Here is a 14,448-nt window from a genome sequence, read left to right as displayed (position 1 = left end):
GGGGGGGGGGGGGGGGGGGGGGGGGGGGGGGGGGGGGGGGGTGGTAGGGCTCATGAAGGCTCGCCTGCTCGGAACGCTGCAATTGGCTCCCGCAGAAGAGGGAGGCCGGGCCTCGAGGTCTGGCGTCAATGGAGAGAGGGTGTGTGTGCGCGCGTGTGTGTTTTTGTGTACGAGTGTGAGCAGACCATAAAATCACTTTCATCATACCCTTATTATAACTATAGGACTTGAATAAATCAAGCAGGGTTGTTTTTTACATTGTGTTATTTCTGTGTATTTACAAAAGGACTTGCATTGCTTTTCTAAATTCCTATCGTTCATTCATTAATTGGTCTTTAGGAATAACTCATTTCCATTTAATATGACCTTAACAGGTGTGTTTTAAAAGTCGCTTAGACAGAAAATAAACAAATCTGAATTGTATTTGCTTAGAAAGCACACTGTGCTCTAGCAGTGACTGAGGGAGCCATCCAGTGTGTTTACATGATGCCTAATAACATCAGCAATAGAAGTTTTGCCTTCACTCCAGTTGAGCGGGCCGGGCCGAAGCAGCTTCACTGGCTCCGACCTAATTAGATTTGCCTGCGTAGGGTTAGATTACCTTTCACCGCGTTCGGATAAATGATCCACTCTCCGCCTGCTTGTAAACACCATAAGAGTGTTTCAGTGTGTGCTCGAGCATGGTACAGAGTCAGTGTCTGTTACGCCGCCATGTAAAAGGACACACTATGTCACACTGAGGGGGTTTGTTTTGCATAGGATTCTGATACTGCTACTGTTGTTACTGCTGCTGCTGTAAGTGCTGCTATTGCAACACATTCTCACCCCGATGCATTAAATACCACAGTTTAGCTTCAAACTGTGACCTCTAACCTTTGGCGTCAGGTTTGGACGTGTCAGGGATGGCACATCAAGGGCACGGCTCGCTACATGCATGGAGTTTTTTTCCAAAATAAACTTTCGTCTTCACAGGAAGTTTGGTGAAAGCAACAAAAATCTGCTGAAGCTTTGTTTATACTTGCGTTCTATACTCCCGAGCACGAACAGAAGCGTTTGTACTCTGTGCGCTGCATTATTCTCCGAAGATGCCAGAGGGCGTAAAAACAAAATGAACTGTGAGGAATCAAAAAGACAATGAGTGTAACCCAGAGACTGTCCCATAGAAGTCTATGGGTGTAACCGGCAAAAAGCCATAAACCAACCTCCACAAGGCCGAGGAGGGATTGTACTTATCTATAAACTCATATCTCATATTTATTGACTACTTTGTCAACTTTGTACAAGCCCTGTAAACAATTTGATTTGGCTCCAAAATATAAAGTATAATAATTTAAGACCTCCTGTTTCTAAAGTATTAGCTGAATTGGCCTTCAAAAGGAGCCAAGAACGCCAATCCTGCCAGATTGTCAATTTGGGGGTCTTCTTCTTTTCGTTTCACTGAAGCGTGATGGTTATATGACAGTTTCCCAATTCTTTACACAGTCCTTTGCATTTTTCGGGGTGACCTGGGATCAGGTTTTTGGTTACAAAGTGCTTAAAGAGAAGCAGGGCAGCTTGCTGTTCATCTAGTCAACACTTCCCTGTTTTCCCCCCCACACAGATTACATCCTCTGCTCACATTAATAGTCAGCTCGTTGAATACATGAGGAAGTCCTGGTATCTTGTTAAAGCTCGGCTCTACGCGAGTTATCCCTGTGACCCATTTCAGCTCCCGAGACACCATGTAAGTTTTAGGTCTGATCTGAAGTCACATTCAAGGAAATGTAGGGCTCGTAGTAATTACTCACCCACACGGTCTAATGAAGTCCACAGAGGTTCTTTTTCTCTGCCACGCAAACAAATTGGTTTCGGCTGCTCCATTCCAACTCACAAACACCTACACTCATGCATATTATGTAAGCCTCCAGATGGACCTAATGAGTCAAAGTGATTTATTTCACTTGGTAATGCTTGCAATGGGCCAAAAGAGAAATGGGGAAAATGTGTGCTTCTTGGGCACATTCTTGTAAGGTTGTAATGATCACAGACGATACCCTTTAACAAAGACAGCAAAAAGCACTGGACGGAAAAAATAGGTAAATGCTTTCTAGGCAGCATAAGGCTCCGGTCGAATAGTCCAAGAAGTGACATCCTACCATAGACTTTATAGAAGAAGTGGACGTAGTCATTGTGATGTCAACCATTGGTTTTTGAAGCCTCGTGTTCATGCGATGTGCCATGTGTTTTTTTCCGCAACCAATTAACAGAAGTTACCATATTTGGAATGCGTAGGAGTGACATACGTCTGGTAGTGGCAGGGACCTGTCAATCACAGGAAGCCCGCCCTAAAGCATACTCTCCTTTATGGTCTACTTGACTTTAAATGGACCATCATTTACTAAATGAACATCATGCTGTATTGAAGAAGACTTGAAACTAGAGATTGAGACCATAAACTCATGTTTACAATGTTTACTGAGGTAATAAATCAAGAGAGAAGTAGAGTCATTTTCTCATAGACGTCTATACAACCAGACGTATTATTTCAACCCGAGGAGTCACAATGCATGTCGAATCCAAGGTTTAATACACTTCAGCAGAGGCTTCACTCGGCAGAGCCGGAGGTTGCCGCCTGCATTCTACCTCTTTTCCAAAACGCTTTTCCTTGACGTTGATGGGAATTGTCATGAGGTCAAGGAGAGAAGTTAATATGAAAGTCATCAGGACTTTGGAGTACAGTGACAAACTCAATGCTGTGCAATTCAACTCAGGATTCCTGTCCAACACAGAATCAAACCTCCGAAGAACGATGTTATTTTAAAAGTTTACCCACAGTGTTCAATCAATCAACGACAGCGGACGGTGCCTTGCTTTCAATGTTGCTGTCGCAAGGACATTGTTGGGATCTGACTATATGGCTTCGACATGTGCTGTGGAACAAAGAGAGTCAGGCCTTCCCTTTTGCAAGCAAAGGTTTCATCCTGATTGTAGTTTGAGCACCAAACCCCCAGCTCTGAAGAAATTCACATTAGGGTGTGAGTTTCCTCCCCACAAAAACTATGCGTTCCTGAAGTTACCTGAAAGCACCGCTGCAATCTATTTGGCCGAGAGCCAAGACACCCCAGGACCCCTGTGGTTCAGCCACCGTTCTACAAAACTACCTGCAACCCCCACCTCAATGCTTTTTCCCTTCGACCTCCGTCGAGCTAGGGAGCACACCAACGTTGTTTCCCTTTTCAACCAAATCCTAGGTTTAACAGTTTATATTCGCTGGCCGAATTCACCAAACTGTCTATTTTATCTTTGTTCGTATCCACGAAGCGAACCCTTTTATTCCTGCAGAAGTGAAGAAGCAAGACTTCTTCAGAGAGAGAGAGAGAACGTCCACTCTCCACCAAGCGCCTCGTTTGCTCCGGCCATAAGGACGCGAACGTCCCTGATCCAGACGAAGCGATTCTCTCCCACCGGGAGAATCCCTCCCGCGGCCCGCAGCCGCGCTGCCTGAGCCCACCGAAGCTCAGAAGTACCCCCCTCAATCACCACGATTGCATCGTATCGTAAGGCAAAATAGATTCTGGGCAGAGTTAGAGAGAGTTTGATTTGTGTTTATTTTATCTTGTTTGTGTGCTTAAAATACTGTTCATTTTTATAACGTGGTATATGCTTTATGATCACCGACACTGGCGATCCCTGAAATTGCTAGTGTGTGTAGAAGTTACCGTGTATTCTATGCTACCGTGATTCGTGTCGAGACAGCCGCAGTGAGGTTCGAAGTTGCTTCTCATCAGTTCAGGAGGTCAGAACCGCCGGCTGAGACAAAGAGTCACCGTTCTTGCTCCCCTGGCTGAGAGAGCAATCTTCCGTACTCCCACGCGGAGCGAAGGATCTTAATCTCTTGTTTTATTTCATTTTGTTCCTTTTTTGTTTTTGTTCCTCTTTTACTAATCCACACACACACACACACACAGACACACACACACACACACACACACACACACACACACACACACATACACACATATAGCTTTGAGCTAATGTAGCTACGTACTAAACGGCTACCGGCACTAGACGCCGGGTCTCCTGTTGGCTATCCGCCATTTTGACTCCGCGCATGAGAGACGTCACCACGTCCCAACTACGTCGCTGAGCTGTTCCCTCGCTCCTCCCCCTTACGCACACACACACACACACACTTCCCCCCCCTCTTTTCAATCGTCTGTTGATTTTAGATAGCGTGCTCATAAATGTATAGTTGTTAGTTTAGATATTAGTTGACTAGATCATCAGTATTAGAACATAATAAACTGTTATATTTTAAAGAGCAGCTTCTGTGAATACTTTGTGCATGTGTATTGTGATAATAGCTGATATGTGGTCTGTGCTCGAACTTAAACCTTCACTTTCACTCTGAATGTGTCATAGTACTCAGACTGTTGACATTGTGAGTGAACACTAATTATGAGACTTAGTTTATCGTTTGGTTATTGGTCCCTGTTCGCAGGGTGGTGCCCCGTTATTATTAATAATCATTAATAATTGTTACTGACATTAATAATTCTATTGATGTCAAGAATTTAGTTTCTTAGATGCTGATAACCCAAACACGCTCCTTTATGTTCCCAACACATTGGTGCCCCCTTTTTGAGGCTATGTTATTCCCAACACTATCTAATAGACTGGCCCAGTGTTCCCTACCCTAAAGGAGATTATAAAGGAAGCATTTGAGCACCTTTCCTTTGCATTTAGGGGATACAAATAGCTGTAATCATTGCTGCCACTTTGATACTTCCGGGTCACGTCACTTAAGGAAACACTTGCTGAGCCATGAACACTATTCGACAGCAGCTTTATTCATTTTTGAAAGATGGTAATCAAGAACATGGAATAAAGAAAATGGTTACATATAATAGTGAAGAGTTAGTGATTTTGGCCATAGTGGCTGCTGCGTCTCCTTTTGCAGATATGTAGATGAAGCACAGTTTTGTTTACCCCCTTCTAAGCCCCTAACCAGCTTTGGCATCACCAGCTGACCCTGGACCCCCCGCCGTGTAAACAGAACGTACATGGCCGGTGTCAGAGCGGATTATTCCACTGTATGTAGCGTCAGGTGAGGGGATGCAAATGGGATCCAGGGGGGGTTTATCACGCGTTGATGGCTGTGAGATGACCAGATCAGTGCCGTGGCAGTGGAGAAAACACTGATCCAGCTGTGGCCTGTTACGTTTTGTTGCCCCCCCCCCAGAGACATTAAAAATACTTTTTCGAGAAAAATGTCTTCGTGGGAGATGACATCTATTACAGGACACTTCACCCTTTCACCTAAAGTTGCTGTTTGTCCCCCACTACCCAGAACACTATCTATTTTCAGACAGTCCCCTGAGACTCACAGTACCAACAGCAATGTAACATATCTGTTAAAAACCCAGCTTGTTGTTGGGAACAAATATTTCCCCCAAGAGTTACACAATGAGTTTGTAATAAATCTGCAAAGAACCACGACCCTTCCACCCCCAACCAAACACCACAGCCACTGACACCAACACAACCCTCCTGTGTCGAATGCACGTCTTAGACAGCTTAGTTGGCTTTTAGTTACTCTCGCAAGTCTCATCCTATTTGATGGATTAAATACACAATAGTTATTAGGAGTGGGTGCTACAGTTACATGGGGCTCTTGCTGCAGTGGATGCAGAGTGAAGCAACACATGTCACTTTGGTCAGAAGTGAGTCCAGGTATGTGTCAAGGTTAGAAAGTGAGAGAGAAAGCTGGAGCAGCAGGTTAGTGAACTGTGGCTTCAGACACAATGACGCACACGACAGCTAACAGAGTTCACCGCTTTGCACCGCGTTCATGACGTATTATTTACTGTTGCCTTTAAGCGTAGCTGCCCCCCCCTGCACCGTAACCTCGTGTCCATACGTCCGGCACTTGTTGACTTCTCTTTCATTTTTTGTCCTTTGTTCAACCCATAAAAACACGTCCAGGCCAAGGTCCAAAACCTGCCTCTCAAGGTCATCAACAAACCTCGGGGGGGGCCTTTTATTGGCAAATGCCTGCCCGCTTCCGCTTACACACACACACTTGCTTGTGGGAGGCAGTGTTCTGAAAACATTTCTGATATTGTCATTTTTTTTATGACTCCTCAATTGTCTTTCATCTCTCACAACAGACTTCTCTCCATTGTGGATTTTCTTAGTGAATATTTAACAACACGGGGCCTGAGTAACAATCCGCCCTGATATCTGAAGCAGATATTGCGTCGAAAGGAACTAATGGGGCAGTGTCATCTCTCTCTGTGAGTGGGGGTTTAAAACTCCGACACAAACCCCACGGATGGCACCAGAAATATACGAAATCCCCCTGATGCCTGCTGTGAGATTAATGTCCCTGCTTTGTTGTCTCCGCTAATGCCTTCTGCTGGCTGGTGGCCAAGTGGATCAGGTGCATAAAAGATGCTGTTGTTTGGCTTTCATTTGACTGTTTCTCAGGCCATTAATGAAGTGGAGTGAAGCACTATAGGTAGACAACAGTTCAGTAGTTCAGATCAGGCAGTCCCAAATACTGGGTCGGGAACCACAGGTGGGTTGGAGGAGATTTTATACATTTTTAGAAAGTCTTTTATTGAACAGTCATATATGCAATACGCCATTGAGCCACATGGGGGAGCCTGAATGTTCATAATGTTCTGAGAATTGTAGCTATCTATATATACCCAGGCATCAACCTCCGATTCAGAAAAGTGAAGCAAATGTGGAAGTGCCTTAAACTTGCATTCTCTCTATTGAGCAGCAGGGGGCGACTCCTCTGGTTGCAAAAAGAAGCCAGGTTGTATAGAAGTCTATGAGAAAATGACTCTACTTCTCATTGTAAACATGAGTTTATGGTCTCAATCTCTAGTTTCAAGTCTTCTTCAATACAGCATGATGTTCATTTAGTAAATTACGGTCCATTTAGAGTCAATTAGACCATAAAGCAGAGTATGCTTTAGGGCGGGGCTACCTTATCATTGGCAGGTCTTTACCAGAGCCGTATACGGCGTCTCTACGTCACTCCAGCGCAGTCCAAATATGGTCACTTCTGTTCACTGGTTGCAAAAAAACAAGATGGCGACGGCCAAAATGCCGATAGTCAAGGCTTCAAAACGGTAGTCCACAAACCAACGGGTGACTACGTCCACTTCTTATGTACAGTCTATGCTAGAATTTTTTTAAATATAATATAAAAGGCGTCTTGTTGAACTGTTGAGAGAAAATGAAAAAAAAGAAAATAGCCTGTTATTTCCATTCATTTGATCTCATTTACAAATATATTTAACACGTTTATATACTTTTAATAACACATGCATAAAACAAAGTTGTGATTCATTAAATGTACATATCTCTTCTAAACGACTGCTTTATCTATTCAAGATAATATGAGGTAGTGTGGAAATGGTCATGAATGAGGTTTGTCATTTTTAAAACGTGGGTCCTCGAGGATGCATGATAACCACCTGGCTCTTAACTCAGCAGCTGGAAGTATCAAAGTGTGGGTTTGGGAATTTATTTTCGAGTATTAACCAGGACTCCAGTTCTCATTTAAAGCTTCTTTAAATAAGTGAAATGTTGCATTCAATAAAAAACACATCATTTCCCCTGACTGTGCAGTTCCCTTCAGCTCCACAGACCTTTTATTGCAGCAGAAGTTCATCATTTTGGGAAATTTGCTCAATCCATTCCATATCCATACAAATATTTGATACCACTCTATTTTCTGTCCACCAATTATAAAGCTATGGCCGGCAGCCCGTTAGCTTAGCTTTGCAAAACAAAAGTCCCACAGTTTCATTCAAATTGACCACTGGTGGCAGCAAACGCACCAGCTACACTGACGGTAAAGCAGGAGAGCACATTGTATAGATACACAGTATATATTGTTTCCGGCTTGTTTGTCTTGAACTTTTGTTCCTTTAATGACCTTTTGCTGCTGGGATCTCCTACACTGTAAAAAGTTATTTAAAAAAATCCAGTCATCACCACCATTGTTTCCCAAAAGTACCCGGTCCCAAATACTACTATTTTTCAAAAGGACAGAGGCTGCAGTGTTTGGACGTTGCTGTCATGGCTACTGCTGTGCTCCACAGAGAATAATATGCCTCCAAGTTCTGGATCTGTGGTTCTAATCCAAACCGTTTACAGACAGAGAACAAAGCTTTGCTTTTATTCAAACTTCAAAACAGGCCTATTATATATCCCCGTGCTCCTATCTCTCTGTTCCGAGCTAAAAATGATTTGCTTCAGTACATGATGGTGGCCAGCTCCTAATTGAATGGCTTTAAGTCACGTCTCTGCCTATTCACAGATCCCAGTGACGGGGAGAGACCGAGCGATGAGGCATAAATGTATTGTCAAACACTGGACTGCCTGCTCACATTGAGATCATCAGTCATGGGGAGTTTCAAGGGAATTAAGTGAAATGAAAAAAAGTACAATATGTAAGATGTAATGTCATCCAACTACTCTGTTGTTAGCATAATTGTCGCTGCCCTGTGGCAGAGCATAGCAGCCTTTTAGTGGATGTTTTATCCAACCTACCAGCTCAGTTACAGTGAGTGAATAACGTTATAGCGACAATGTGCAGCTGAATTTGTCATCCAGTGTCAAATTGTTAACAAATGGAAAGAAAATGTATGTTTGTCATTTAAATGTATTTAATTAAAAGTTCAAATCTTTAGGATGTGCATTTATTTATTAAGTACGGCTTCCAGCATTTATGCTAAGCTAAGCTAACTGGTTGCCGGCAGTAGCTTCATATTTAGCATATCTGTTCTTATTCCCAACTCGTTACATGTGGACCACTTGTCGTCACTTTTTTAATGGACTGGGTAGCCCTACCCGTCAAACTGTGACGCTCCGCTGCGGTTGCTGATTTAAACATGTTCATTTTTGTAAATTCAAACAAAACTACTTGGTTAGCAGTTTTGTATTGTGTTTGTTTTGTTTCTATATACGACGTTAAAACACTTGTTTAAAGCTGCGGCTGTAATCCAGGAGAAATTGTGTTTCCCTCGAAACGTAATTGAGAATTCAGTTTAGTTGTATGGGAATGTCATTTTCTAGATCATTTGTCATATAGATACAGGAGTGCCATCCATCTTCTCGTCTCTGCAAGAAAGCAAAATTGTGTATTCATAAGTCTTAAAAAAAGAGAATTGACTCAGAGAGAGACATCACATGGATTTACACGTGTGATTGTGCCGAGTTTGATGTTCCTCTTCGGTTTATAACTCCGTCGACGGCACCTCTCAGCTGTGACAGCATAACAACAAGAAAAAGCTGTTTTATAAAGCAGCTCAGCCATGACATAAGTGGAAAAACAGAAAGGCTACATTGTTGTTATTGCTGCCGCCGCTGCTACTTTTATTGGGCCTTTTAAAATTCAACACGATTACGTCTCCTTGATTATTTACTCTGCATCCATTTGCAGCGTGCACAGCGGAATCTGTCACTTTGAATACAGCCCATTCATTCTATACTCTCGTACCTGATCGTACAGCCTCACACTTGTTTCCAGTTAACGTTTGAGGAAATCACTTTGGACTTTTAACAACTAATAGCCTTAATTTGAAACAATGACTTCAAGCAGTTTCCTAGAAAAATGTTGTGCACAGCCCTACAGTAGCCAGTCCAAAGCCCTTAAGAGACCCGCTTAAAACTTCAAGTGTGCCTCCCTTTTCTTTCCCTCTTTTTTATTTCTATGTGCCCAAAGTTTCCCTGAGCTCAGCCTCTCTGACCTATTACCCAAAGTCCTACAAAACCGGGTTTGTTCAAGTCCCTTTAAAAAAAAAAAAAATAACACGTTTTTGCCAGATGTTGTTCCTTGCTTCTTTCCACATACTCGTAAAATGTGTGTGAGAACTCTGCAATGACATCAGAACTTGCTTGTTGTGCAGAGCTGCAGGAGAGTGATGTGCTAGTGGGTTTATGGAAACAGATTCACAGACGCGGTTCAGTCTTTCTGCCGTCTCATTCCATCATGTTTGATAGTTTCTACAATGAGCTCCTTCACTTCCTGAGCTGCTTCTCCGCCTCTCTGAGCGAAGCCTCCTTGACTCCTGGACGCTCCGAAAGCACCTCTTTTATCAGCATGTTTACGTCCAGGGAGAGCTACTCCTCTGCCTCTTTTAGTCATAGAAGGCGGTCACATTTGGACCCGGCACAGACTGTTCCTCTGTGCAACCGCAGTGATCTGTTTGGTCACTTTTCTCTCCCCTTCGCTCGTGTCTACATACTGGAATCATAATAAACAGTCTATTTTATGTTTCCCTGTGCAGGGACTGATTTTAATCACATTTTCCAAATTAAACATACGTTTTTACATTAGTTTCCTACCCTCTGGACAGCCCTAGTTTTTCTCTGCACTCCGCAAAAAGTGTCAAATTTGGTTGTAATCCATCACTGTCAGTTTTGCCAATGTCATTACTGTAATTACCATGTCATTATCACAATAATGTGAGTACGGACGGTTATAAATACTGTTAAAATCCCAAGATGGAAACAGATACAGGGGACAGTAAACCAGGCAAACGTTATGTATAGTTCTGTGCTTTAATCTGTTTACTGAATCAACTCATTTTCATGGGAGGAGCCTCATCACCCTGTGCAGTGTTACAGAAGGCATCGCTCCCAGGAACAGAATCAACTCGCCACCTTCCGTCATGTGTCTGCGTACAAACAACAGCGTACAATAAATCAGATGGTGTGGCTTTATGTTTGGTTTTTACTGTATTGCAGTTCATCAACTTGAGATGTGATTGAGCACAAACGCAGTCAAACCGCATATCAAAACACAACCTATCAGTCAAAACAGTTAAGGGTTTATAGTTCAAACGTCTACATTCTTCTTATTGGACATTCATAAAAACATCAACCTACAATATAGATTTGTTATTAGAGACAGAAATGTAAAAGGCGTTTGTAGCTCTACTCTAAGCAAACGAGGCAGAAAACATTTTCCATTGTTCCATCCTTTGTTGTATATACAATGAAAAGAATCATTTCTTAAACACAGTGGGCTGAATATACATCTATTAAGACAAAGATAAGAGACGGACAAAAATGCTCTTGTTGTACAAAAATCACACTACAGGCTTTAAGTGCCATCAGAATACTTTTTGATATCGTCCGTGTCTTGCAGAGACCTTCCATGTCTATTTCTTTATGACCCCGGGAACATTCCATATTGTTGCAGAATATCAAAAATACATGTTTCTCAAGTTCCGCTGACTGAATATACCATGGTTTCTGCAAGACGTAGCGCTAGTTAGTTAAACAGCCCAGTCGCAGAGAAGAAAAATGTTGCAATTGAACGTTCCTGCAAACCAGGGATGTGTTAAATATTGATGTTTTTGCATTCAGGCAGCGAAATTGACGTAGATAATCCAGCGACCGTTATTTTGAAAGTTGCGTACAGAGAAAGTCCAGTAAAGGCAGGTTGGAGTTACGCTCGTTACGTAATGCTACGTAAGGAAGTCGGCTAAGGGCGGATGTTATTCATTCATGGTAGTCAAAGATGTTAAACTTGTTACATAACGATGTGCAAAAAAGTCTGCTAAGGGTGGTTGTTATTTATTTACGGTTGTTACGCATTTTAAGTAAAGTTACGTAAGAAAGACGGATTAGAGCGGTTGTTATTTTTTTCACGTTAGTTAAAGTTGTTAAACTTGTTACGTGACGATATGCAAGTAAGTCTACTAAGGGTGGTTGTTATTCATTTATGGTTATTACTCTTCTCACGTAGCGTTATGTAAGACAGAAAGATTAGGGCGGGTATGTATTTATTAGAGTTACAATTGTTAAGTTTGATACGTGATGTTATGAAAGAAGGTCCGCTAAGGGCTGTTGTATTTATAAGCGGTAGTTACAGTTGTCACGCTTCTATACGTACCTTAACGTAACAAAGTTCGCTAAAGACGTTTGTATTCATTCACGGTAGTTACGGTTGATACGCTACATTTGGTAAGTTATTATTTGAACCCAAACTATGATCTTTTTTTCCAACAATAGCCAAGTAGTTTTCTTGCCTAAACATAACCACTTATTTCACAAGGTTAACCACGTGGCATTGTGCGTTTCAGCAAGCGTGATACGAGGCTGATATGAAACGTATTTTGGGTTCAATTACATCAACATTCAACGTAGCCTGTGGCACAAACGCACAGTACAATTCCAACTTTTTCTTCTGGGTTGCTCTGAAATTTACAAATAAAAATGTACATTCACGCAAGAAGAATGCATATTACTTCGAGATATACCTCTCTTTTTTCTTTTTTGACAATCAAGTTGCAATGACAGAAACTACTTGAACACTGGAAGGCATTCATTCGTCGACATGCAACGCCTTGACGATTAAACTTTGTACAAGTTTATAAAAAAACAAAACACTTACACGAACACATTAAACTGCATAAACACCCCTCTTAGCCGCCACCGCCATCATCATCATCCTCACACTGACAATAACTAGACGTCCTCAAAAAGGGAGCAGTTACATTTCACATGAGAACACACACGTGTGCTGGAGCTTGCAGTTCATGTGTCCGTGCTGTGCTGAGTTAGTAGAGGAATGTACAGCAGTCATGCATAATAAAAGGTACCCTGCTATACAAACGGTGAACACTGGGTGGCAGACTTCGTCCACTTTGCACATGGCTCCGGTCTGCCTGGGAATAAAATGTCAAGGTAGGGGGAGAGGGAGGGACATGCATAGGGAGAACGTCACACTGGGGGTCGGCTATATTGCTTTTTGGAGAATGTGCATTTATCCTTCTTTTGAGGTTTCTTTCCCCAAAACATATGCATACACAGACTTATGAGCAAAAACTCAAAGTACAGACTTCCTCTCTGTTACCATCTCCAACTGCCACTGCCTGTTTCTCCCATTTGTCTTTCCCCACTGGCATCATCAAACCAATCCTCTCCTACTCATCCATATCCGTCTCTTTCGTCCTCACGCTCATGGCCTTTGTCAATTATTTTTCTTTCCGTTTCTCCCTCTCTAAACCTTCCCTTCCCTTCACTCCCACCTCCTTCTTTCCTTCCTTCCCCCTCCTCCTCCTCCTCTCTGCGGGGCAGCCGGAGGGACTGGCATTTCTCTAACAGCAGGAGGGGGAATCTGCACCCGGCCTCGGCCCACGCTGAGCAAAGGGAGGATGGGTGTGGCGTGGCAGACACAGGTGTGTGTGTGTGTGTCTGCGTGAAGGTCTGTGACTGGCAATAATGAACACGTGACCGGAACCCCCACACTACACCTGCCAACCCCTCTATATGACGCCTCACATCTGGATGCTGTGGGTTCAACTGCAAACCCCCCCCCATAATATTAATGCATCTTGTCACTCCTGTTATTAATCTTTGTCTGACTTTCATTTGGGGCATAAACAGGCTCTACTGTTTGGAATAAAGCTACAGTTCCTATCATTCGGGGGCTGTAAACAAGATTGTCATGGAGTCAGTTACAACTTTTCTTTGCCTGTACGACAAGTTGCCAACATTCGCTGAATAAATCAGCAGCTCCTGTTGGCGATGTACTTATGGACTATCGCTGCAGTACTTCGTTTCGGAAGAAAACTTTGAAATGGTGAAGATTCTCAAGCAAGCTCTGCAGTAATAAAGAGGAGATTTCTAAGCAGATTTATGGACGTGTATTTGCGATGGACACAGAGATGATGATATTGCCGGAGAGTGCAACTAACAAAGACTCTAAAGGTATGTGCGTCATGGCTGCGTCTTTAGATTTGAGTGACTCTGAGAGTGGAGCGTGTTGTTGGATGCAAATTGAACCAATCGTGCGTTAAAAGAGACTTCATGAGCTGCGAGTCACAGCCACTATAGCGGATCAAACTGGTGACTGTGAGGAGAAGCGGACCAAGTCAACGGGCCCAACTGCAATAACTTTGCTTTTAGAACGGCGATATCCACCTGTCTCTACGCCTCGTGTCTCTCCACCCTTTAACTCCCCCGTGGGAGGCACACCTCACAGTTTGAAAACCCTTTTGGACCGAACTGAACTAATTGTTTGTCAGCCTCTATTTCAGTTTTAAAGAGATTTGGCACAGCTCGATGATAACGACGATGGTAAAAAAAAAAAACACACCTGTGCTCATGGCGACAAAGTACCCCAAACAGATTACAGTCAAAGCTTGCCCCCCCCCCCCCCCCCCAATCACCCGATACAAGCTGTCGTATATTCTCCATCAACAGCTCTGCTTTCATTCGTGGACTGGCTTGAATTGAATTTAGTGTCTCACACTTCCTGGGACCGCTGCCAAATGTGACTAAAGTAAACACTTTGCTGATGAGAAATGTGAAAACTTTTTGTGCACAAACGTGTCCGGTGAAGGGGAATTAACAAACAAATTCAAAAAGTCTCGCCGCTCTCTCATACAGTAACGGAAAAGTACTGCTATATATATATATATATATATATAT

Source organism: Anarrhichthys ocellatus, unplaced genomic scaffold (assembly GCF_004355925.1).
Source record: "Anarrhichthys ocellatus isolate YVR2014 unplaced genomic scaffold, GSC_Weel_1.0 scaffold120, whole genome shotgun sequence".
Classification (NCBI taxonomy): Eukaryota; Metazoa; Chordata; class Actinopteri; order Perciformes; family Anarhichadidae; genus Anarrhichthys; species Anarrhichthys ocellatus.
Note: the sequence above shows the minus strand (reverse complement) of the source record.